The sequence below is a fragment of the Antechinus flavipes genome, chromosome 1 (genome assembly GCF_016432865.1).
Source record: "Antechinus flavipes isolate AdamAnt ecotype Samford, QLD, Australia chromosome 1, AdamAnt_v2, whole genome shotgun sequence".
In the NCBI taxonomy this organism is placed as follows: Eukaryota; Metazoa; Chordata; class Mammalia; order Dasyuromorphia; family Dasyuridae; genus Antechinus; species Antechinus flavipes.
The window spans coordinates 352293802-352321020 of NC_067398.1; the positions used below are offsets into that span (position 1 = coordinate 352293802).

General features: G+C 35.4%; 1 long non-coding RNA gene across 1 annotated transcript in view; it reads right to left on the reverse strand.

The window, feature by feature from the left end:
* Positions 1-14299, reverse strand: part of LOC127560771 (uncharacterized) — a 31404-nt gene extending 17105 nt beyond the window's left edge. The window contains exon 1 of the long non-coding RNA XR_007953406.1: positions 14248-14299. This is a non-coding gene — a long non-coding RNA (uncharacterized LOC127560771). The remainder of the gene's footprint in view (positions 1-14247) is intronic.
* Between the last annotated feature and the right edge of the window lie 12920 nt (positions 14300-27219).

The following is a 27219-nucleotide window of genomic DNA, read 5'->3' on the forward strand; positions in this document are numbered from 1 at the left end:
GAACCCTGAAAAGCCAGAAGCAGGCAGTGGATGTGACTGAATCACTGATCACTGAATTAGCTTTCAAACCTTTCAGATCATAGATGGTAAGGATCAGACAGTTGAAGAGGGCCTTTTTGTTAACACTTGGAGCAGGACTTTGTCACATTGCTCATATAAAATTTCAAGTTGTAGTCTCAGGGTAAGGAGGAACAAAACCCATTCAAGTGATCAACCATAAGGGAGTGGGATCTTAGTCACAGTTCCAGGGCAGAAAAGCGTGTTTGTGATCATTCACAGAACAGAGCACAAGCCAGAGGAACAGTGACCACATCTCTCTTTAGAGCACAATACTTTTAAAGAACTGAAAATTTACAAAGCCTTAGAACAAGCTCTGAAAATAGCAGCACTAAAAAACTAAAGCTGGAGACAATACCCCCTCTACCCTGGTTGCAGAGCTCAACTTTAACACAAAGGTGAAAGTTAAGAAGAATGTCAAGAAAAAGTCAAAGAAAAATGTACAAAAAAAAACAAAGTTATGATGGTGACAAGAAAAATCAAAGCACAAATTTAGAAGAAAGCCAAGTCAAAATAGGTATATATAAAGCCTTAAAAATATAAATTGGTCTCAGGACCAAAAATAATTTTTAGAAAAAAAATTTTTTTAATCTTACAAATCAGACTTAGAGGAATTAGCAGGAAAGGAAATGAGAGTGATGCAAGAAAATGATGAAGAAGAAGAGTCACCATCTTGGTAAAAGAGGCACAAAAATTAAAGAAGAAAATAACACCTTAAAAACAGAATAGGCCAAATGTTAAATAAGGCACAAAAATCCCAGTGAAGAGAAGAATTTCTTAAAAAGAAAATCAAATGGGAAAAGAAATAAACAACCTCACTGAAGAAAATGATTCCTTAAAAATTAAAATTGACCAATTGGAAGCTAATAACTCCACATCAAAAACCAATAAAACAAAATTTAAAAAATGGGGAAGGGGAGTAAATGTAAAATATCTCATTGGAAAAACAACTGACCTGGAAAAAAGATTTAGAAGAGGTAATTTAAGAATTATTGGACTGCCTAAAATCTATGATTTTTTTTTAAAGAGTCTGGACATCATTTTTTAACATATATCATAAATTATCAAGGACAATTGTCCTAATGACTAGAACAAGAAGGAAAACTAGAAATTGAAAGAATCCACTTATTATCTCCTGAAAGATATCCCAAAATGAAATCTCCCTTAAATATTACAGCCAAATTCTAGTACTCCAAGGTCAAAAATAAAATATTACAAGCTGCCAGAAGGAAACAATTCAAATATCATGGAGCCACAAGCAGGATGACAAAAGATTTGGCACTTTCTACATTAAAGGATAAGAGAGCTTGAAATATGATATATATTTTTCTTTCTTTCTTTCTTTTTTTGCAAGGCAATTGGGAATAAATGACTTGCCCAGGGTCACACAGGTAGGATGTGCTAAATGTCTGAGGCCCAGATTTGAACTCAGGTCCTCCTTTCTCTAGGGTCTATGCTCTATCCACTGTGCCTTCTAGCTGCCCCAGAAATATGATATTCTGAAGGGCAAAAGATGTAGGATTACACTAAGAATCATCAACCCAGCAAAACTGTGTATAATTCTTCAGGGGAAAGAAATTCAATGAAATAGAGGTCTCTTAAGCATTCTGATGAGAACCAGAGTTGAATAGAAGATTTGACTTCCAGTAACTCAAAGGAAGCATAAAAAGATAAATAGGATAGAGAAGTCATAAGTTATTCAATAACATTAAACTGTTTACATTCATACATAAGAAGATGATACTTGTAATACCTAAAATCATTATTAGGAAAGTTAGGAGGAATATATTTAAGGAAAGATGGGAGTGGTGGTAGACAATACTTTAACTTTATTCTCATCATAATTGTCTTGAAGAGAATATAATATACATACTCAATTGGATATAGAAATCTTTTAACCACAAGGAAGTGGAATGGAAGGAGACAAGAGAAGGGGGAGGAAAATTGCTGAAAAGGAAAGTGGATTGGGAGGTAGTGCAGAATGGGTATGGGTAAAAGAAGAGAGAGAATGACAAAGAGAGAGAAACAGAGAGAGAGAGAGAGAGAGAGAGAGAGAGAGAGAGAGAGAAAGAGAGAGAGAGAGAGAGAGAGAGAATGACAGAGAGAAACATACATACACACACAGAGACAGAGATAGAGACCGAGCCAGAGATAGAGGCAGAGACAGAGACAGAGACAAAGATAGAGACAGGGAGACAGAGTCAGAGAGAGATAGAAACAGAGACAGAAAGACAGAAGGCTAAATTTGAGGAAAATGGGGTGGAGGGAAAGACAGAGTAAACATAATTGTGGAAAAATTTTCCTCTGATGAAGGCCTCCTTTCTCAAATATATAGAGACTGAGTCAAATTTATATATAAATCAATTCCAATTGATAAATGGTTGAAGGATGTGCACAAGCAGTCTGTAGTTATATGAAAAAATACTCTTAATCATCATCGAAGCTTTCAATGATTCTCAGATCCACTTGTCCAGCCCTAACCTCTCTCAGAATCTTCAATTACACATCTCCAACAGTTTATTAGACATCTTAAACTATATATCTTGTAGACATCTTAAAATCAACATCTTCAAAACTGATTTCATTATCTTACCTCACTCACTATCATTTCCTAGCTACTTTCCTTTTCTAATTTCCTTATTACAGCTGCCTAGGGTACCAATATTCTTCAAGTCACCTTGACTAGAAACTGAGATGTCGTCTTCCTTTTTCCCTCTCATCATCTGAACTGGACACTCCATGTCTAGACTATTGCAGTAGCCTGCTGGAAGATTTCCTATAGAAGTCTCTCTCCACTTCAATCCATCCTCCATTCAATTTGACCTTCCTAAAATGTACACCATATTTGTACTGCCTTCTCATTTCCTATTACCGTCAGAGTAAAAAAAAAAAAAAATTCCATTTGGTTTTCCCAAACCCTTCATAACCTGGTTCCTCTCTCTCTTTCTGGTCATTTTATACTATACTCTCCTCCAAGAATTCTGCGATCCAATGACACTGACCTTCTTGCTGCTCCTCATCTTCTGATTCAAGTATTTTCATTGTCCCTTTCCTATATATAGAATGCCCTCTCTTCTCATCTCTGCCTCTTGGACTTCCTTCAAGTGCCACCATTTATAGGAAGACTTTCCTGTCTTTTATCTTGGTATCTTACTTCCTGAGACTATTTTCAATTTAATCTGAATATATACTATTTGTATATTGTTGTCTGCATGTTGTCTCTCTCATTAGATTGTGAGATCCATGAGAACAGATATTGATTTTTGTTTTTTGGGTTGTTTTTTTTTTTTTTCTTTGTATCTCCAGTACTTAGTACATAGCACATAGCAGATACTTAATAAAGACTTCTTAACAGACTGACTGGGCAAGGAGGGTAGCACATTTGAAAGGCTGTGAAAAACAGCTTAAAACATTTATTTATTTGTATAACCTATTTATTTATATAGATTTTTTTTTTCTTTTTGAACCCAGAAGTTAGCACTTGGAACAATGGATAGAAGTTGCGGAGACAAATTTTGGTTCAATGTAAGAAGAAAGTTGCTGATAATTAAAACTGTTCAAAAGTGAAACATAGTTAACTGCTCAGGATATAATGCCAGAGAAACTGAACAAGACAGAGATTAGAGAATAATTTAATAATTTATTTAAAAGGGAGAGATTTACTGGGACCAAATGGATCCATGTTTGGTCCCAGGGCTGAATGAGACTATCGTCTCAAAGAATCCAGCCCTGAATGTCGGATACAAGATTCTTTTATAGGGTTACAAGACTGATGACATAATGGGGGAGGTACCTGGATGGGGATAACCTAATGGTGAGAGGCCCTTAGGATGACATAATGGAGGGAGATACTGGAGAGGCTCCTGATATGCTAATGATGTCTAAAATGGATAAAGACCTTTATCCCATTAAACATTAAGAGGGAATGGTTATAACCTGAGGCAAAGTAACTAAATAGGAAAATTAGAGAAATTGGATCAGGATGTTAAAAGAGAACTGTGGCACAAGGAGATAGGGAATTCCCTTTCACTGCAGATTTTAAGTAAAATCTAGTGGAGTATTTGTCAGGTGATTTGTCTATTGGATCATTGATTATGACCATGACCTCATGTATCACTTTCAAATCTGAGTCTGACACTAGAAGTTTTCTAGTCTTTTCTAGCTTTAAATCCCATGGTTCTATGGTTCCACAAATAGGATTAGAGAGACAAGTTGCTATCATTGTGCCAGAGCAAATGAGATAACATATATAAAGTTCTTTGCTATAAAAATGTATCCTATTGCTAATACTATTATTGTTATCATCCTCATCCTCAAGACAAAAACTTGAGACTGTTCATAGTCTCCCAAGAGTATCCGTTGGAAGGGGATAGAAGTCATTTAGATTATAAATCCTACCTTTCTCTTTGAAAAATCAGTTAAATGAAACTTACACAATGTAGTGAATAGGACTGAGTTAAAGAAGACCTGAGTTCAAATTCTGTCCTATTCGTACTAATTGTATAGCCATACTAGACCAGTGACAATCTCTATCAGTATGTTTCTTTGTCTGAAAAATGGGGATCATGAAAATAACATCTTCCTCAGAAAGTCTTTTGAGGATCAAATGGGATAAAACTTATTATGTAGCACCTTGCAAACAAGCATTATATAAATGCTAGCTAGCTATTTGTAGTCATGCTAGGTATGCAGAAACAGACCAGGACTTCACAGAATTAAAGTGAATCTGTCCCAAAGTCCTAGGGGCATAGGAGTGTCTTTCCCTTCTAAATTTTCAGTTTAGCTCTCAGGCCCTTGGTGATCCTCCCAATTAACACAAGAGGAAGAAATAAGGATTACTCTGGATGTCTGGACACTATTCCTGGTATCAGATGGAAGCAATTTCTTTAGAACTAGAGTAGATAGATGTTCTTTTCTAAGCAGGGGGTTAAGCTTGCTGAATCCTCAGTATCTTGAGCTCCTGTCAGCCTGGGAATTCTTCACCTGGACTCTGTTCCTCTGGGCACAGAATACTGCCACTAGACTGCTGGGTTAGCCAGACTGGAGTCTTTTTAAAGGTTAGCAAGTTTGTCTGATGCCATCTGTCTTTCTCTGCGTGTGTGTGTGTGTTTGTGCATGATTCTGTACATTGTGCAAAATTAGAATCTACTTAGAACAATACTTAGGGAACAATTACATTTGAACTCATGGGATATGTAAAGTTTCTTAAATACTTTTCTTTTAGAGACAAGAGCTAGGTAGTACTAGAAATACTAGTCATTCACCATTATGTTAATGCTGGCTGGGATCTTAGAGTTTATAGAGCCCCACACCTTCCCTTTACAGATGAAGAAACTGGGACCCAGAACTAAAAGTGCCTTTGTTCAATGTCGTGAAGTTAGTTAATGCTCGAGGCAAAAACTGAAGCTCAATTCTCAGATTGACATTTTTCCCAAGATGATAAATAATTTGTTCATTTGTGTTTTTACATTTTCAGGGGACTTTTCCATTTATTATTCCCGCAACAAAGCATAACTAGAACAAATTATTCAACTTTAAAAAGTCTAAGTTTTATATCTTTCTCTCCAGTTAATCTTGGTAAGTTTGGAAATGTCTCTGTTCTTAAACATTTATTTGCATTTGTTCCTCTTTGCTTTCAGAGTCTGTAAGTAAAATTTAGAATTTGCTTTGCACTTGATAATGAGCTCATCCCAGACAGTCTGGATGGTTTTGTTTATATGAAAGATTCCATCCTCTCTGATTCTCTCTTTAAGTACTTAAAAACATCCTCAAGTCTCTTGGCTGTTGTTACAGTTACTGGAATCAGCCAGCCAGCCACCTCCAGAGTCTTCACCTGAACCTTAATCATCAATAAGAGACGGATCCTATATATATTATGATCTTTTCCCTTTTCCTGGGACCATGTTGAAACTTGTATTGGTGGGCAGGGGAAAGTAAAGATGTGTTGGGCCATGTATTCAGGAACTATGTCAAAGTAAAGAAAGGTTTCTGAAAATGGAGATGTATGGAAGAGATATAGATATATCCACAGGGAAAAAGGAGAAAACTCCAACTTCAGAAATAGAATTTTTTCTTATCTTATGGGGACAGGGGAGTTAGACAGTGATAACTGCTAATTAAATCATAAAGAAGGTAAGAAGCATATAAACAGAATTATTCTTTCTGTAACCCATCTTAAGCTCGGAATTAAAAGTGAGAACACTAAGTTCCTTCTTAATAACCTTAGACTAATTGCTTCATTCATTCTGTGGCTCATTTTCCCAGTCTGTAAAATTAGAGGGTTGAACTGGTGATTCTAAGGACCATTTCAGCTCTAATATTCTATGATTGTAATAGTTATAATCTGGAAAAAATAGTTGGAAAAGGTTTCTGGAAATGAGAATATCTAGAAGGCACTGAGGACAGTTGAATGAAGATATCTCTGATCAACAATAAAAGAATAAACTATGAAAAAAGAAACAAAATCTCTCATCCTTGCAGACTTGAATTACTCACAATGTTTTTTTTTTTTTTAAGCACTGTATTTAGTTTAAATAAGTTGAGATTTTTACAAAATCCTAGACCTTTGATGATGATGAAAATGATGATATCAATCAACAAACATTTATTAAGCACCTACTATGAATCAAGCACTGGGTGGGAGTGGGGGGGGTGGTTAATATAAAGAATGATTATCTCTACTCTAAAGACTAGAGATAATCATTTTAATGAAGCAAGGGAAAGTATCTGGAAAACTCGCAGACAAGAGAAAAAGAGAAATTAAGTTTCTTTCTTCCATCCTTTCAATCAATTAATCAAAAAACATTTATTGAGCACTATGTTGGGAATGAAACACAAAAATAAAAGTTCCCGTGGGAAGGGAAAGGATTCATGAATAGGATTTGAGCTTTGTATTTATTTGGTTTGTATTTCTCTGTGATAGCAAAACTGGAATGGCTATCAAGTTAATATTAAGGACTATCTTTCTCACCTTTCTCCCTTCCTTCACCCTCTTTCCCTCCTGGTATCTAATGCTTTCAAATAGCCCTAACCTCCTGCTTTGGAGAACAAAATGAATAAATGACTACCAGGAGTGAATTCCCAGTGGGTTAGTCAACATAGAGGTATTTATGTTTAATAGAATATAACAGGGAAGTACATCCAAAGTTACGCTCTATGAGGAGACATTTTAAGAAAGGGGGACTCTCGCCTGATAAATGACTTATAAAAATGCACTGTAATATTCATGGTCTGTCCCTCATATACAGTTTGCTAATATTCTAAAACCAAATTGATCATCAAATTCTCTCTACTTACAAGTAGGAAATTAAATATAGTAGTCTAGGGAATTGAGTGAAGAGTTAGGGGGGAAAATAAAGGAATGAGTTAATTTTTCCTCTCTTTTTTCTATTATGTATTTCTCATTTTATTTCCAGGATGCAATTTACATGCAGGGATAAATTTTGTAAAAGGTTTCTGAGTAGGGTTGGAGAGATTGGTTACACACAGGAGTTCCTATTTCATTTAGAACAATGCCACCCTCCTTTTGTTGGACACCATTCCTTTCTTTTGAAGGCAATACTTCATTTGATGGGATGGGGAGGATTAGGATTCGATTATTTATACTTTAAACTCTAGAATTATAAAGTAATAATTCTATGCCATAGAATATATCATTTTAGGGCTTGGAGATAATTTGTTAAAACATCACATTTTTTATTTCAGTAGGTAGCTTCAAAAGCGCTAGAGACCTTTCCCAACTCTGTGGCTCAGTTTCCCTTTCTCAAATGACCCACACACACAAAAAAAAATCTTCTCATATTGTGAAGCTTTGTGGTGGGTAATTTTAGATCTTAAAGTTCTTAGATTCTATAAGTGCTTAATTAAAAAGAAAAAGAAATTCAGAACCACCACAACTGTGGGCTCTTTTTTTCCATGAGCTTGGCATTGAGTGTAGGGGGAAAGATCGGGGCGGATTCTAATTATATCCAAACCACTTGTCTAAACCATTTCTGATTTCCACCCAGCAAATATAGGTTCCAGGTATCCTATGACAGCACCTGAGCTAGTGGAATGTTAAGTCTCCATTTGTAGAACTTGGCAGAGGGCCAAAGAGCAATCTAAACCAATGGGTGTCTCTTAAAACTAAAACCAGATCTCTTGAGGTTGTCCCATCAGCCCTACAATGTGAGTGTATTTGTGTGTATGTTTTTCTTTCCCAAGTGGGAAGCTGTCTGTTTCAAGAACAAAAGCAGAAAACATCTACTTTTCTTTGTTCTGCCTTTCTTTTGTTTCTATTTTGTCAAATACCATCTGGAAAACATGGACGGATATACTGTATGTGCTATATGAACTGGCTTAGCAACATCGATGGGATGAAGAGGTTGTTTAAAACATAGTAAAGGGAAAATTATAGGATGAAACAGTGGAATTGAACAGACTAATGATAGGACCATCAGCTAGTTCAGAGCATTCCCTAAAATTGTGTGAATTCAGCTGCTGTTGCATTATTATTTGCTTAATGTTTAGGATTTATATACGTATATTATTGAAAATACCAAAAGGTCCCATGGTAATTAAAGTCAGGAAGGATTCACATTCATATAGGATTTAGATATTGACTATGGTGCAGTCAGTTGGCCTACAGATGAATTTGTGTTGGTACTTCAAATTATAACCATTAATCTATTAAGGCTGCGGGGTCAAATTCAATCCTTTCAATAACTCACTTGATAGCACCAGAGAAAACTCAGTTTACTGTTTATATGACCATAGACTTGATGTGGCTTTCTATGCTATATAACAAGTTTTTTTCTTTCTAAAAACTATTTTCTTAATCTATTTGCTAATAAATGCACTCCTGTTTCCCAACAATAATATATTTTTTAAATAGTGCCAATTTTGTCATGGTAGATATACCAGCACTTAGCCCCACTAGTGCCAAATTTCTCCTTAGGCAGGACAGGACTTCCCAAAGCCTTTCTTGGTTGATCCCACATTTTTGTCTGTCCTTGGAGTTTGTGTTCTAAGCTGCTTTGAAGTTGACCCTTTGCAGTATTCAGAGATATTAGTTCATAGTGTACTGTACTAAATTAAAACATTGCCAAGGAGAGGTCTTGGGGAGCTCCTGCAGTCAGCTGGTGCTCTGCTGATGGAGCTGCTGAGTTCAGCACCACAGGCACATTTTCATAATGCATTTGCACAGAGGGCTTTGATTCTGTTTCCGAGTCATGTAAGCACTTTTTGAGCCTGTGTTGACAAAGTTATTTGCTTGTTGACCACTTTGCAGCATACTTGATGTACTTCTCATTGTTTCATGGATATTTGTAGCATCTTTGGTTAGTAACATCCATGATGATGAGCAACTGAACCTTAGTCAACACTTTTTATCGAGTTTAGGTAAATGATGTAATCTAGGGAGCTCCCACTTTGGGGGAGGCACGAGTTCATTTTCTGAAAATGGGAAAATTCTCAACTTTTTTTTATCCCAACTTCATTGCCTCCCCTTCCCATTTATGGAAATTCTAGATACTAAATGATTTTTTTAGCATTTAAAAGAATCTATAATAAAGTTTCACCTTATTTTTTTTTTCCTTACTAAAATTGCAATCTCTAAAGTTAGTGATATCTTACCCAATTATTTTCTTTCAGGTCTTGTCCTTCTTGACCTTTCTGCAATATTTGACACTGTTAATTATCCTTTGCTCTTTGCTATTATCTCCTCTTGGGATTTTCATGACACTGCTCTCTCTGTCTCTCCTCGAATCTTTCTGGCTGTCTTTGTCTCTGTCTCTGTCTGTCTCTCTCTTTCTGTCTTTTTGTTTCTGTCTCTGTATCTCTGTCTCTGACTCTCTCTGTCTCTCTCAGTTCTCCTGTTTGATCACTCCCCATATCCCTTTGCTGAATTATCCATGTCCTACCTTTTTGCTAGGGATGTACTTGATCAAATCTGTGTCTTAAATCTTTTTCCACACATATTTGTCATTCTTATCAACTCTCATGAGTTCAATTTTCCTCACTATGGAGAAAAATTTCCAAATTTACCGTGTCTCCCTTTCCCTGGTCTCTCTCTCTCTCAAGCTTCATGAACTAGTTATTGGCAATTCTGTAGCAAATACAAACTCAATACATCCAAAACATAACTGATGATCTTCTACCATCTCTACTAAGCCCATTCATTTCCTGTTTCTATCAAGGTACCACCATCTTATTAAGTCAACAAATCAAATTAAGTCTAGCCAAAAAGCATTTAATTGAGTGATTACTATTACTATGTTTTAGGAACTGTAGTAAACATTGGGAATACAAACACAAGCAAAAAGAGTCTCTTACCCTGCCCTCATCCCACAAGAAGATTATATTTCAATCAAAGAAGATAACACATAAAAGGAAGATGCTAATATGGCAGATGGGGAGAGAAAGGATATTGAGGAGAAGATCCTTAAGCAAGGTCAGTGTTAAAATCCAGAGAGTCAGAAATGGAGCTAGGACATAAATAAAAGATGGATAGACTGGGCACTTCCTTATGACTTTCAGTGCCTACTATGTGCCAGATATTGTACAAACAAAGCCAAACAAGCCTGGAGCCAGAGGCAATAAGAGAGAGAGTGAATGCTAGTATTTAGCCCCTTGGACTCCCAATCTTGAGTCAATCTTGACTCCCCATTCTTTCTCAGCATATATAGTCAATCAGTCATTAAATTTTTATTGATCTTTACCTCTACAACACTTTTCTATTCACATGACCACCACCCTATTTCAGGCCTTCAACCCCACTTTCTTGACATTATTTCAAAATCTTGACAATAGCTTCATAATGTATATCCCTTGGCATATACCAATTCTCCACTTCATTTTCACAAAACTTTCATCTTTTTTGTAGCACACGTTTGATCATATCACTCCCCTAGTTATGAAGTCCTAGTTACCCCTAGTGCTCAAGTACAAATGATCTTTTTGATATTTAAATCTATATTACTTTGCTTCATGTACTCTATGGTCTAGTCAACTGAACAACATGTTATTCCTTACCACTGACTCTTTCCTTCCCATCTCCATATCTTTGCATTGGTAGAGTACCCATGCTAAAAGTCAGTGGACTTTTTATGGCTCTGAGAATTCCTATCCTTATTGTTGGTGGAGTTGTGAATTGATTTAATCATTCCAGAGAACAATCCAAAAGGCCATAAAACTTTGCATATCTTTTGATTCAGCAGTCGCACTACTGAGCCTGAATCCCAAAGAGGTCATAAAAAAGGGGAAAGGACTCACATGTGCAAAAATGTTTGTAACAGCTCTTTTTGTAGTGGCAGGGAATTGGAAATGGACTGGACGGATGCCCATCAACTGAGGAATGGCTGAATTAGTTGTCATATACAAATATGATGGAATATTATTGCTCCATAAGGAATTATGAGCAAGCTGATTTCAGAAAAGCCTGGAAAGACTTACATGAACTAATGCTAAGGGAAGACAGCAGAATCAGGAGAATATCAAACACAATAACAGCAAGATTACATGATAATCAATTATGATAGATTTAGTTTTTCTCAGCAGTACAATGATCCAAGACAATTCCAGTAGATTTGGGAATAGAATATTCCACCTGCATCCAGAGAGAGAGAAGTATGGAGATTGAATGTGGATTGAAGCATACTATTTTCATCTTTTTTTTTTCCCTCATAGTTTTTCTCTTTTGTTCTGATTTTTCTTTTACAAGATAACTAATGTGAAAATATTGTTAAAATGATAATACATGTATAATCTATATTGCTTGCTGTCTTGGGCTGAGAGGAAGAGAGGAAAAAAAATTTGGAACTTAAAATCTTACCAAAATAAATATTGAAAACTATCTTTACATGTAATTGAAAAAATAAAATACTATTGAAATTAAAAAAAAAAAAAAGAATTCCTAACCTCTTTCAAGGCTCAACTCAAATGTCATTTCCTACATGAAATTTTTCTTGATCCTTGCAGATGCTAATGCATTTCCTTCCAAAATTATCTTGTATTCATTTTTGTTAATATTTTGTATTTATTCAGATGTGTCCATGTTTTCTTCCTTAGTAAAATGTTAGCTCCTTGTGAGTAGTAATTGTTTTAATTTTTGTCTCTGTATTTCCAGTACTTACCACAATGCCCAGAACATAGTAAGACTTTAGTAAATGATATTTAGCTGATTTTGTTTGAAGAATTATGTTCTAAGAAAAAATCATGCTGTTTATATTTAAAATAGGAAAACTTTATTGAAAAAACCATATTAAGGTTTCTTCTCAGGGCAAAGAATTGGAAATTGAGGGGATGCCCATCAATTAGGGAATGACTGAATGAATTGTGGTGTACAATTGCCATGGAATATTGTTGCTGTACAAGAAATGATGAACAGAATGCTTTTGGAAAAAACAATAATCTAGGAAGTCCTCCACGAACTCAAGAAAGTGAAATGTACTATATGCAAAGAAAATAGCAATGTTCTGGAAATGATCAGCTGTAAATGACTTTACTGTTCTCTGCAATAATGATCCATGACTACTCTGAGGACTTATGATGAAAAATCCTATCCATACCCAGAGAAGAAACTGATTGTGTCTGAATACAGATTGAATCATACTCTCTCTTTCTCTCTCCCTCTCTCTCTTAAACTTTATTTTTCTTGAGAGTTTTTTAATTAGGATGGAAGGTCTATGTTTATTTTTACAACATGACTTTTATGGAAATGTTTTGCATAACTTTACATGTAGTTTCTTAATGGAGGGTAGGGGTTGGGATAAGGGAGAAAATCTGGAACTCAAAAAAGCATAAAAATAGTTTTAAATATAACTGGAGGAAATAGTTAAATAAATAAGACTAAAACACAAAAGAAAAGAAAAAAAGAAAAAAATCTCTTAGTTGAATTTAGATAGAGGTAAATTCTCTGACCTACCATTGAAAACTCCTCTACCCTGTGGAGGTAAGGCCTCTAAAAAAAAGAACAGATTTTCCTATCCAAGAGATAGAGTGGTTCCCTACAAGGTAATTTATAATTTTTTTTTTTTTTTGCAAGGCAGTTAGGATTGAGTGATCTCCCTAGGGTCATACAATCTAATAAATATTAAGTGTTTGAGTCTAGATTTGAACTCAAGCCCTCCTGATTCCAAGCATTGGCTTTATCCATTGAGCTATCTAGCTCCCTCACAATATTATTCTTTACACAGGACCAGGACCCAGCTTTAGAATATAATTGTATTTGTGTTATTACCAAGGAGCACTGAGCATCATTTCTTTCTCACCAAAGCAACACAAAACTTTCATTTCCTTTCTAGTACAGTGGGACTGGATTTGGAACTAGAGGATCTGAGTTTGAATTCTAGTTTTGCTTTTTACTGCCCATATGACTTTGGACAAATGAGGAAATGAGACTAAATGACCAGGGAGGTACCTTCCAGCTCCAAATTTATAATCCTGAGAATGATCATGGTACCTGAAAAGCTGCCATTAGAGAATTATGCCTTTGGGTCTCAAAGAGTCCCTTATTAAAATGCAAACACCATGTATTTCTCAGAGGAAAAAAAATATTATAAATCCTTAGAGATTTATTTAATAAAGAATGAGAACAAGGTCCCAAGGGAATGTGACACAGAATAGTCAGGAGGGAAGATGCTGGTCTGTAAGAAGGACCAAAAATATACAAAAAAACAAATTTTGCTTGCTTTGTAATCTTGCTTAGTGCTGGCTCTGCCTGTCACCTATCTTAATTAGATGCAAAAATTATCATGTACCTTTTATTGTTGTTCCAGTCATATCTAAGTCTTTGTGAACCTCATTTTACAGATGAGGATACTGAGGCAAACAAGGTGAAGTGACTTGCCCAGGATTACAAAACTAGGAAGTGTCTAAAGCTGGATTTGAACTCAGGAAGATGTCTTCCTAAATCCATGTTGACACTCTATCCATTGTACCACTCCACTGCCCCTTAGGGTTTGTACAGTACTATATACTTAAATGTTTGGGAAACATGAGCAAAACTTTCCAAAAGGACCTATAGAAAAAGGCTAAACCAATATGTATGTTTAATTAGTTCTTAGATAAGCTGGTTCCTTCTCCACTTAGCCATTTAGGGACCACTTGGTATGATGCTCCTTTCCTTGCTAACTCTACATTCTCCCAACTCTATTTCATATTTCCTAGTGTCCTTTCATTTTCTCTGTAACCTCTTTTCCTAAATAAACTTACCTTCTGCCAAAGAGAATGGACGTTGTGATTTCTTCACATGGCCAAACCCCAACCCCATTTGGTGCCTATATCAGTCTCATCACTTGGTGCTTACAACCGCATCACTAACAATTATGACAGGGCAAGTAGGTATCCCCACTGTACATAGGAGTGCTGCCAGACCTGGAATCAGGAAGACTCATTTTCATGAGTTCCAATCCAACCTCAGACATTTCCTAGTTATCTGATCCTGAACAAGTTACTTTACCCTGTTTGCCTCCATTTCTTCACCTTAAGGAGCTGTAAAGGAAATGGCCAAGAACTCCAGTATTTTTGCCAAGAAAACCTCATATGGGGTTATGAAGAGTGAAACATGACTAAAATGACTGAATAACCAAAGCATTTTTAACATTTGCTACCTAAGTAATCTTTCAAAAGTCACTTAACCCTTGCTAGGTCTTCTTCACTTTTTTTTTTTTTTTTCATTTACACAATGAGAGAATTAGACTAAAATATTGTCGAATTAGACTAAAATATTGTCAAAGTCTCTTCCTGCTCTAAGTTCTCTAAAAACTATCGTTTGGTGGATTTTTACAAGTCTTTAAATTTTTTATCTTCTTTCCTCTTTATTGAATTTGAAAAACTTATCATGTGGGCATTCATTTCTGTGTCTTCTGACTTGGTTTTTAAAGCTCCTTTGTGCTACTGAGGATGATGACTCTTGAATACTGCTTAGCCTAGAAGATAAATATGGTGGCAGTGATCTGTAATCCTAGCTTCTGGAGAGGCAGAGATGGGCAGATCATTTGAATCCTGGAGTTCTGAGTTGCTGTAAGACTAATGCTGATTGGATGTCCAGCAATAAAATGCTGATTCTCTGAAAAAGAGGTTCATTAAGGTGACTATGGAAAGACAAATTGGTCCATATCAGAAACAGGACCCATTAAAGCTTCTATGTTAATTTACAATAGGCTCCCTATTCAATGGGATAGCATACTTCCTCCCTGGGGGATAACTGGAAAAATTAGTTTCAAAAACACCAAAAGACTTGTTATTGAAATAATAAATGTTCTTAAACATTTGCCAAACCCTTTTACATTATATCTGTTGTATTTTAGAGATGCATATAATTGTTTCAAAAAGAGTAGTTCTGAATAGGTAGCTGTATACGGTTATTCTTTAAGATTCTCTATAATGAAGCAGGTGAGAAGCAGAGAACAACAGACAATGTGTCTGTAATACATGCTGCTGCTATACCTAATAGAAGGGAAAAAGAACAGGATAAAATACATTATTAAAGAAAACATTCCACACTGTCTATGGATGAAATTATTCACATGTTTTTTCATGAAAGTATACCAAATAGAAAATGTTAGGATATATGTTGTTAATACAAAACCAACTTCCAGAAGGGTTAAAATGCTTTTCAAATTCCTTTCTTCATTATGAAAAAAAAAATCATGATTCCCAGATCTCATGGTCTGGGAAAAAAATTTAGGTAGCTTGTGTGGTTATCAGGGTGCTTCAGTTTTTCCCATTTGCGTTTGGGAATAGGGAGGAAAAGTAATGTGAATTCTCATAGAGTTGTCCAAGTTATCATATGGAAACAGGAAATGAGCTGCCTATTGAAAATATAGAGGAGGAAAGGGAGATTAAGTAAAAAACAAATTAGCAAATCATGGAGCTAATTTAGTCTTCATAAATGAAGATATTTCTTCACACAATGTGGCATCAACTTTGGAACATGCAGCTCAAAGTGGTGTTTAAGAATAATGATATGGCTTCCTTTGGAAAAAAGAATAGAATAACTATATGTTACTAAGAACATTTATTCTTTGGAAATAACAATACTGTACCAGATAAGGAGAGTTCTTATTTTAGGAAATAAACTAATTGCCTATCCAGGTGAAGGAGAGTTCTTTCCTCTTTCCTCATAGAGTAAAAAGCTCCTCATTTTTCTTGTCTCTTTTGTATCTTGCAATGTTTCACTAGCACCAGGTTTTTCTCAACAATTCTACCCTTGTAATGATGAACCAAATTAATAATTGTTTTGTCTGTGGAATAGCAAGCTTTCCTAAACCCTTGGAGGAAAGCCCTCCACAAATGTACATAAAGAAGTTCCTTTTTTCTCTCTCTTTAAACAGAATCAGAATGATTCCTCATTAAAGCCATTCCATAGCTATAGTCTCTAGGTAGTAGAATGGGTCAGGCACAGCCCCAGTTAATCTTTAAATGAAGGAATATTGGTCCTGAAAAATACTCTGCGTGCGTGTGTGTGTGTGTGTGTGTGTGTGTGTGTGTGTTTTTAAAGAATATGCAACAAAACTGTAAGAACCTGTAGGCATCTGGATAAAGATAATTTTTTTTTTCCTGTATAGGGGCAGAATTCTAGGAAGGATAAAGATATTAAATACATTTTCCCCATTGCTGTGATTATTTTTTCCTAAGTTAGTGAGAATTTGGCCAAATAGTTCCCTGTTCCTTTAAGAAAGAAACTGAGGTTTGACCAAAAAAAAAAAAAAATCAATTCAAAATAAAACAAAACAAAAAACCAAACACATCAATTTATCTAATAATTCTGGGAACTAAACACAGTTCATTAGGCTTCCAGTTACTGAATTCTCCTGCTGTCATATATTGTCGAATTCAATTCATTCATTCATTGAGTGTTCAACACATACAGTACTTATTAAACACCTATTATGTACAAGAAATTGGGCTCACTTTAAGGAGCATCTAGAAAGATATAGAGTCATAAAACAATGCCCTATCTTAATTAAAAGGACAAGATACTGATACCTCTTGCTGGAGACAGGGACTGGGAGTTAATTAGCCAATTTTCTGATCCCATCCAGAAAACCCTGCAGAATGTTCCTAAACTCACTAAGGGCCAGATTCAACTTTTGAAATCTGTTTGTGGGAATCAAAGATGATGGCAGAGGCAGATGGTTGTGAAGAATGCTATGGTGTAACATTTTGTGGGTTATATTTTAACATGATGATTAGTGAGCCTTTCAAGCTTGTCTGGTCTCTGCCCTCCTCAAAATCTTTTATCCATCTATCATCCTTGTTGCTGTAATTTTGTTTCTGGGATTTTCTCTCTGAAGTTCTGTCTATAGAAACATTATAGAAATATTGTAAATTAATACAGAGGTAGTATGGTACCAAGGAGTTGATTTGGATTTGGAGTCTAAGGACTCCAAATATATGACTGTAGACAAGAAATTCAATATCTCTGAACCTCAGTTTCTTCAAATGTAAAATGAATTGAGTTATGTATGATGGCTTTTGAAGTTCCTTTCAGCTCTATCAATTTATGATAAAACTTTAAAGAAGCTATTTGTGTGTCTTCTGTCTAGCAAATATAAAAACAGGAAATTAAATATACTTTCATCCAAAGAATACCCTCACATGTTTCATACCATTTTAATGCATTTCTTCAAAGAGTCAAATAATTTTTTTCACTTTTCACACTAACTCTTTTTCTAAGGAAAAAAGAAGAAGGTGCTATTAATCTTATTTATTTGTTCAACAATCATTTATTAAGTACTTACTATGGACAAGACACTGAACTCAGTGCTGGGCATATAGGCAATTTACCCCTGAGAAGTTTATATTCTATTAGGGGAACAATATGTATATATGTATATATATACATATATATGCATATATGTATCTATACAAAACATATAATGTAAGTTAAGAGTAATTTTGTAAGAGTATTAACAACTAGAGAAATTAGGAAAAGTCTTGTTTGGAAGATGATATATGAACTAAGTTTTAAAGGAAGTTAGAGATGCTAAGAGAAGGAAGTGATAAGGGAGTGAATTCTAGCATGTTTAAAGCATGGAGACAAGAGATAGGATGTTATGTTTTATTATGGGGAATAAAAATTAGCCTGATTTAGCATTTTCATTTATAAGAAAACTGAGATACAATGAGAAAGTCAGAGAGAGAGATAAAGACAGATTTTTTAATACTCAGTTCAGGTACCCTACTCACTAGGCCACTAGACCATGAATGTGTCTCTGTCTCTATGTTCATATCTATATTTATATTTATATCTTTAAATATAAATCTCTATATCTGTATCTATACCTATCTCTATCTCTATAATCATCTCTATATCCATATCTAAGTCTAATTCCATAGCCATATCAAATATATTTATATTTTTATTCATGTATATTTTTGAAACATCCAATCTTACCCATCCACAACAACTGTGAAGATTATCTTCACAGTTAAAGAATGGGGAGAGAACATGGTAATTATATAGAAACATTTTTTGTTTTCCCAAACTAATACTAGTGACACAAAGAAAAAAGGTAAATTTAAATAGCAAAATGAATTTCTGTATCAAAACTCCCTGAACAAAGTGATTCTTTCATAGGAAAGAATCATTTTTTTTTCCATATAGTTTTCATCCACTGGTGGCAAAAATAAAATTCAACTAAGTCCAAAGTGTTATCAGATGAAAATCTGGCTGAATGCAGATGAGAAAAAAAAATCATATGTTCCAGAGATAAGTGAAAATTCTTGACCATGGGTTGAATGTGTATTTTCATTGACACTATTAACATTAACATGTTTATTACATGTATTGGCATATTATTAATTATTATATTCATTCTTTAAATGTAAGGTTTTCAATTCCAATTGTTCAGTAATGAAGAGAGTCATCTATATTCAGGGAGAGGACTGTGGGAATTGAGTGTGGACCACAATATAGTATTTTCACTCTTTCTTTTGTTGTTTGCTTCCATTTTTGTTTTCATTATCAGGTTTTTTTTTTCTTTCTAGATCCAATTTTTCCTGTACAGCAAGATAACTGTATGGATATGTATACATATATTGGATTTAACATATATTTTAACATGTATTGGACTATTTGCCCATCTGGGGAGGAGATGGGGGTAACGAGGGGAAAATTTGGAACAGAAGGTTTTGCAAGAGTCACTGTTGAAAAATTACCCATGCATATATTTTGTAAGTAAAAGCTATGATAAAAAATGTAAGGTTATTCATGAAAGTTACATTATCATATCAATATTATGTGTATGGCATTTTTGTATTCATTTACTGATGTGGGAATTAATATTTTCTGTTCTGGGCGTAGCACCTGAGAAATTGGCCAGGTCAACTCTGCTTTCTTTCTTTTTTCTCAAACTTCTGTGAACCTTGTGCATTTATTTGCTTTGGCACCATTCAAATTTCTTTCCTTATTAAGAAACCTGGCCCTTAATTAGTTTGCCATCCGTCACTGAAACTCGTTCCATTTGATAACTCCTTGGTGCTTCTGGAGCTGTTGGTGCAGTCTTGTGTGGGCTTCTACAGCACAAAAGCCAGATGGATTTTTTAAAACAGATAAATTTAGTCCTGAATAGGGAACTGTGCAACACACACACACACACACACACACACACACACACACACACACACATTCACCAAAAAAAAAAAAATATTTCTCAGCACTGATAAAACCAGTGAGAAATCACAGTTTCTCAAATTAGGAGAAAAGCAAACTTTGCTTTTTGTTTTGTTTAAAAAAAATTTTTTTTTTGATTTGGGCTCAAGAATTGAAAAGTTCTGTTCCCATTTAGAAATGATCACATTTGGCTGTGAGAGAGAACTGGCTGGCTCTGTAGGAGGCAGCAGCCTGTAAGCTCCAGATCTCTTTGGTGATAAATGCCTCTGACCCTCAGTCTTCTCATCTGCAGTAGAACAGTGGTGAACAAGCATGTAGGAGAGGGGGAGGAGGAGGTAACATTCTTTTTTTTTTCATCCTGATACTCCTAAAGGAAAGGCATGGAGGCATTACAAAAAACAAAAACCAACAACAACAAACAAACCCAAGAGAATGCTAGGAGTTTTTTTAAGTTTATTTTTTATCACAAGTTAAAACTGGCTCTTACCTTATCTTGGTTTGCATGTATTTACCCCATACAAAGATGGAAAGCTTAAGCTCCATGTAGATTTCTATGTTCTATCACTATAAACTGTATCCCAAAACTTAGTCAACCACCTATGTATTTTATAAGGACTCCTGGACAAGAGAGTTTGTAAAGCTCACCTCAAATTTATTCCCTTTATTTTGCACCCCATTGATGGTGAATCAGGGGATTAAACAAAAGCGAGCTCTTTATTCATCTTAAAGGAGTCTCTCAAAATATTTTCATTACCATCAGAAGTAATTTGGTTGGGATATTAATATTGCAAGGATAACATTTTGAAAAATACTACTGCTCTTTTAGAATGATAACAGCCAACATTTATGTGATATTTTAAGGTTTAGAAAGATTTTATTAATATCTCATTTTATCCTTGCAACAATCTTGACAGGTAGATGCTATTTTTTTTTTATTTTACAGATGAGGAAACTGAGGCAAACAGAGGTTAAATGATTTTAGAGTTATAGCCACCTTTGCTCAAAAATGATAACACAAAGTTAATGGCCCTGAATAGCCAAGAAAGGTCATATAGGTATGGCAAGAACTAAATGTCATAGGAACAGAAAGAGAAGAAAGAAATATAGGAAATTAGAAGAAGAGAGAAAGAGAGAGAAAACATTCAGAAAGAAGGGAGTGAAACAAAAACTACCAAAAGGAGAAAGGAAGAAATGACTCTTATTTTCCCTAAGCACCAATCTCATCCCTCAAAGACCATACTGGACAATCACTTTCCTTCTGAATCAATTGGGTTTTGGTGGTGAATATACTCAAGCATTGAGAGTTCCACCCATAAACAATAGTTCTAGTTTGACCAAAATAACTGGACGTGGTATAATTATGTCCATTGCTAATTTGCCAAAGGCAAGCTAGATGGCTCAGTGAATGGAATGCTAACTCTGGAGCCAAGAAGGCTCACCTTCCTGTGTTCAAATCTGATCTCAGATACTTACTAGCTGTGTGACTCTGGACAAGTCGCTTAACTTTTTTTCCTCATCTGTAAAATGAACTGGAAAAGGAAATGGAAAACTATTCCAGTATCTTTGCTGAAGAAGTACCAAACGGGGTCATGAAAAGTCAGATATGACAGAAAATGACTAAACAATAAAAATTGTCAAGAACAGGTGATGAATCAAGAAGTCAAAATCAAAAAAGACCCACTGAAAATCTATTATATTCCTGAGACTGACCTATGTGGTTGAGTAAGGAGGAGGAAGGCAAAGCAGGATATGATCTCTATCCTCCAGAAGTCCCTCTACAGTTGAATATAGAACATGTGAAAAATAAAATAAAAGATTAAAATAACAATTCAGGACAATAATAGAAGAGAACACAAGGAAATAAATGATTAATTTCTGCATGAGTAGAACAGGGATTCAGAAGAAGAAAAAATAACATCAGGAAAGACTTGTCAGAGGAAATAATAATTGAACTACATCTTTAAGGATGGGTAAAATCTAGATGAAGTATCTAAAAGACTCAGTGGGTAGAGCACAGGGTCTAAAGTTCTAATGACATGACTTCACATCTGTTCTTAGATTCTTACCAGCTATGGCACTTAAACTCTGTTTAACTTAATCCACTGGATAAAAAAATGGCAAATTATTCTAGTATCTTTGCCAAGAAAGGTATGTTCCATGGTCACAAAGAGTCAGACACAAGTGAACGATAAGGATTTAGATTGGTTTCTACGGGATGGAGACAAGCATGAGATAGGTGAGGCAGCATAATTAAAAATAGAGAGAGAATAAAGTATGGGGTATATTTGAAGGAGAGCATAGACTATAGAGCCACATAATATTAGTGCTAGAAAGTACCTTAGAGACTTATTTAGATGGAACAAGAGAGTCCACAAAGAGGAAGAACAGGAGATAAGTCAAATGGTTGAATAGGTAGTCATAAAATTACTCAGCCCCCTTGGTAGATGGTTTCTCAATACATTGCTTGAATTCCCTGCTGTTAAAACATTTTTAAAGGGTTACATTTCCAATTTGGTTGACTGAACATCCTGGGCTCACATTCTGTGCCTTTTTTTAAAATAGCAAGCAGTAACACATTGAAATGGTACCTGTGTTTGGTCTCCATAGCAGCAATTCAGAAAAGTCTTCATAGCATCTAGCTGAGAGATACAGAGCCATTGTTATCCCCACCTCTATTAGGAGATGAAGAGGAGATAATAAAGAATAAAATCATGATTTTCCTTTCCCTTCATTGCCTGATTTAGGGAAAAGGACATCATTAGCACTAGCAGATCCAGAAAGAAGATATCATGGCAGAAGACAAAGGCACCAGAATGTAATAAGTTTGATGTAATTGGGGCTGAGGCAGACCACAGGCTCAGTAAAGAGCTATGAACCATAGCCATTGTGACTCCTGGCCCAATAGCAGCTAGCACTAGGGGATAAGATCCTAAAAACAGGAGGCCAGGTCAAAGGCTTGGTGACTGAGTGTGGCACCTCTGTATATCAAGTCATGTCTCTGAAATGTTTGGGAAGTGACCCAAAGTGATTCAGACACATTTAAACTTTCTCTGGCTTGAATGGATCATCTGAATAGCTCTTACAACTTGAAGTTCAATTTGGGTAATTCTTGGTTTCCCAAGGGAAGCAGTGTGATACAATAGGAACATGGGCCTGGGGTCAAGTCCCACCTTTAATACTACCTCTGTGACTCTGAGCAATTCATGTAACAGTGCAAACTTCACCTTTCTCATCTGTAAAATGATGTGATGTATAAAAAATTTGAGAGACATAGTTTCTGATTAATCAATCATTTTATTAATCATTGCTAGCAGATAATTAATAAAAAGGGGTCAGTGACATTCTCCAGTACTCACAATCCCTCATAGAATCCACTCAATGATTATATGCCCTTGGAAGAGGGGATGTTCCCAAGGGTGGCAATCAACTCTGATTGGTTAACAATTAATGAGAAAAATGAATATTGTAATGAAAGATGGGCTTATTTCAATGAGGGTCTGGGAGATAAGACTCTAATCTAGACAAAAGGGATCCATCTCTACACAGACTTGGCTAACTAAAACACAACTGGCCAAATTTCACCTTAGATTAAGGTGATCCCACCGTTTTGGACAGCAATCTCAAACTACACCCAAAGAGTTATAAAACAGTTATAAAAAAGAGTTTTAAAAGGGTGAATACCCTTTGACCCAGCAGTGCCATTACTGAGTCTGTATCCCAAGGGAATCTTAAAGGAGAGAAAAAAACCCACATGTGCAAAAATGTTTGTAGCTGCTCTTTTTGTGGTAGCAAAAAAATTGGAAAGGGAGTGGATCTCCATCAATTGGAGAATGGCTAAACAAGCTGTGGTACATGAAGGTAATGGAATATTATTGTTCTATAAAAAAATTGATGAACAAGCTGATTATAGAAAGGCTGGGAAGATTTACATGAATTCTGTTTTGTTTTTTAAATCTCTCCCATGGTTTTTCCCTTTTGCTCTGATTTTTCTCTCCCAACATGATTCATAGAGCAATGTGTATCAAAAATAAACTTACTGTAATAAAAAGAAAAAAAAAAGATTAAGGTAATCCCACCTTAGATCTTTGTAAGATTAGGTGAGGTTATCCAACCAAGATCAAAAAGTCTGATTTGGGATTTGGGCAATTTCATCTACCAAAATGTTCTTCAGAAACTAAACACCTATAGATTTATGAAAAAATCCTGATCCTAATTAATTTATTATTAATATAAGAAAAATAATCATTTCTTTCAAGGAGGAGGTTGGACTACATGGCCCCTGAGGTACCTTCCAGATCCAGGTCTATGATCCTATATATAAATGGTATTTTGGAGATAGTCAGTATAGAAATAACGAATCAACACAATTTCTGAATTGAAAAAGATCAAAATTGTCTGAGCCAAGATGAATATCTCTTGAAAAATTTAGGGAATAGGGAAATTTTAAAATATGTGACTAATTGTGTAATTTGGGGAAAAAAAACAAAAAACTTCCAGTTGTATGGATAAAGCAACCAGAAGACAGTAGTAGAAAGTTAGCAGGAGGCCAGCAGACATTTTGCACATGGACCTTTTAGCAAAAGTTCTTCCTGACAAATGGCATGGCAGCAATTGGCCTTGTATGGCCTTATGCTCGTGCCTATTGCTACTCCTGCCTATGGCCTAACTTCACAGCCCCTCCAGTGGCCTTGAAGTGGTCAGGATAAGGTCAGGAAATCATTAATATCCATCTTCTTTTCATTAGTATTCTATGGTATTATTATTGTCATGACTATAATTTCATACGTGTGACTGGCAAAAATGTGCTAAACACACACACTAAAGAAGCCAAAACCTCTGATGAACAACAAAAGAGAGACTTTGAATATATCATTTGTTATCTTCAGCCTTGGGATTTACTCCCTGACCATATTCCTTTCAAGTCAGTTAATATGTAATGAGGCCCTACTCTGTGCAAGACACTGTGCTTGATGCAGTGGGAATACAAAAATTAAAACCAAAGAATTCCTGCCCTCATATTGCTTACATTCTAATGGAGGAATACAACGGATATACCAAATGGCAAAAGAAGACACTGGAGGGGAAAAAACAAGAGGAAGATTTCACAGCAAAGTCTTCAAGATACCGGAGCTTACCTTTAAAGGACAATTAGGATTTGAAAAGGGATTATGTCCCAGGTATGGGAGAAAGCTTATGCAAAGGCAGTGAGGTGGAAGATGGGATGCTGAGTTTGAGGAATATTTATTGGTCCAGTTTGGCTATAATGCAGAGTACAGAAAGTGGAATAATATAAAATAAGGCTGAAACAACTGATTGAATAGAAGGGGTAAAGAGGATATAATAGTTTTTTTTAAAAAAGAGCTTCTAATTCTGAGAGGCTGGAGGATGATAATGTCATCGATGGATGCAGAAACATTGGTCACTTTTTTTTTAATGTAGACAAATAGAAGAAACCTTCAGAATGAAGCAGAAAAGAGGATGAAATACATAATTTTGACCACATCAAACTAAAAAGATTTTGTAGAAATAAAATCAATACCATTGGAGAAAGAAGAAAAACTGATTTGGAAACCAATATCTCAGATAAAAAAATTGCTATTTAAGATATATAAAAAATGTGCACTAATATGGGAGACTAATAGATATTCCCTAATAAATAAGAAAGGAATATAAAGAATTTCAAATCATCGAGTCATACAAAATATATTCCATATACCTAATTAAGGACAGGTAATATGTACTTATACAGCATCTACTCTGCGCCAGACACTGTTAAGTGCTTTACTATTATCTCATTTGATTTTCACAACAACCTGGTGAGGTAGGAACAGTTATCAACATGTCCTGTGGAATGAATGAAATTATCTCTATTTTATAAATAAGGAAACTGGGGCAAACACTGGTCAGTTGGGTTTGTCCAAGCTCACAGAGCTAATAAAAGGGGGCCAGCTAGGTGGCACAGTGGATAGAGTACCAACCCTGAAGGCAGGACCATCTGAGTTCAAATCTGACCTTAGACACTTAACACTTCCTAGCTGCCCGACCCTGAGCAAGTCAGCCCCGATTGCCTCAGCAAAAAAAAAAAAAAAAAGAAAAGAAAAGAAAAAAAAGTGTATGAGGCTAGATTGAAACTCAGTTCTTCCTGACTCCAGACTCAAAACTTTATCCATTGTATCACCTAAAAGCTGCCTCTGCATCTGAGAAGAAATTTTAAAAAAAAAATCAAATTAAAACTGCTGAAGCTTCTTTTCATTCTCATCAAAATGGACTGACTAATGCTCATAGAAGGAAATAGTCAATGCTGGTTGGGTTTCAGAGAAATAGATTCACTGATTCTAGAAAACATTTTGTGACAATAATTGGTAATATTTTTAAAAATTCTTTTATGGGCTTATTTTGCTGACTCTTCATTTAACCAAAGGAGGTCACTGAGGGGAAATAACAATCCTATAAATATCAAAGTATTTATAGCAGTAATTCTTACATTTACAACAGACTGCAGACAAACTGACCTCAATTTTCTCAACCAAGTGAGAGATTAGGTTATCTGCCAGTATAGTGGGGTTAGAGGAGATAGAATTTTAAAAAGAGACAAAGGTTTGAAACTGTCACTATTGGGGGAGGGTAATAAAGGACCAATCAGGAATGACTCAAGAATTGCTGTGCGATAGTGAGGACCCCGATTGGGATTAAATAATAAGAATTAGATTATAAACTCTTTGAGAGCAGGGACTTCTCACCTCTTTTTTTTTTTTTTTTAAATCCCCAGTGTTTAGCACAGTGCCTGGCCCAAGGTAACTGCTTAATAAATATGTATAGATTAAATGATTGATTATGATTGATTCTGTCAGCACCATTGCACAACTTCTTTCAAAACATTCAACACCAACTAAGTAAAACAGAGAAGGAGAGAGTAGGAGGTGACATGATGGTTGCCAGGGTGCATATGGTGACAGGAAGATAGGGTAGATGACAGAATATAGTTGAACTAATAAACTAAAAGATCAAAACTGGAAAGAGAGGAAAATAAGCCTGAGCAGGTGTCTTGGTAAGGACAAAGAATAGCGTTGAGAGGATCAAGACAGAGGGAAGGAAGATAATGATAATATGTTATGTCTATATATATGTGCATATATATGTAAGTATGTGTGCATATATGTGTATAGATAAATAGACAGATACATAGACTGACAAACAGATAGATAGATAGATTATAATCAGAAAGAGGAATGCTAGAATTTGAAATTATGAAGATGACAGGTGACTATGGTCATATAGACAGCATCTTTCTAGGTGGTTTAACTGGAGGGAAAAGGCAGATCATAAGATCTGAAGAGACTAATAAAATGGAAGGCCTGGGTGTAAATAGTTAAGCTTCCATATATAAGAGTAAGAGTACAGGTAGAAGGGAAGACTAAGAACCAGTTACTGAATTTCTTATAATAAAGCTAAGAACAAAGTTACGTACATTTTTCAGACCCAGCCAATGTGGGAATTTGTTTTTTCTAGACTAGGCATATATTCACTGAGTGCTATTTCCTTCCTCCCTCCCTCTCTTCCTCCCT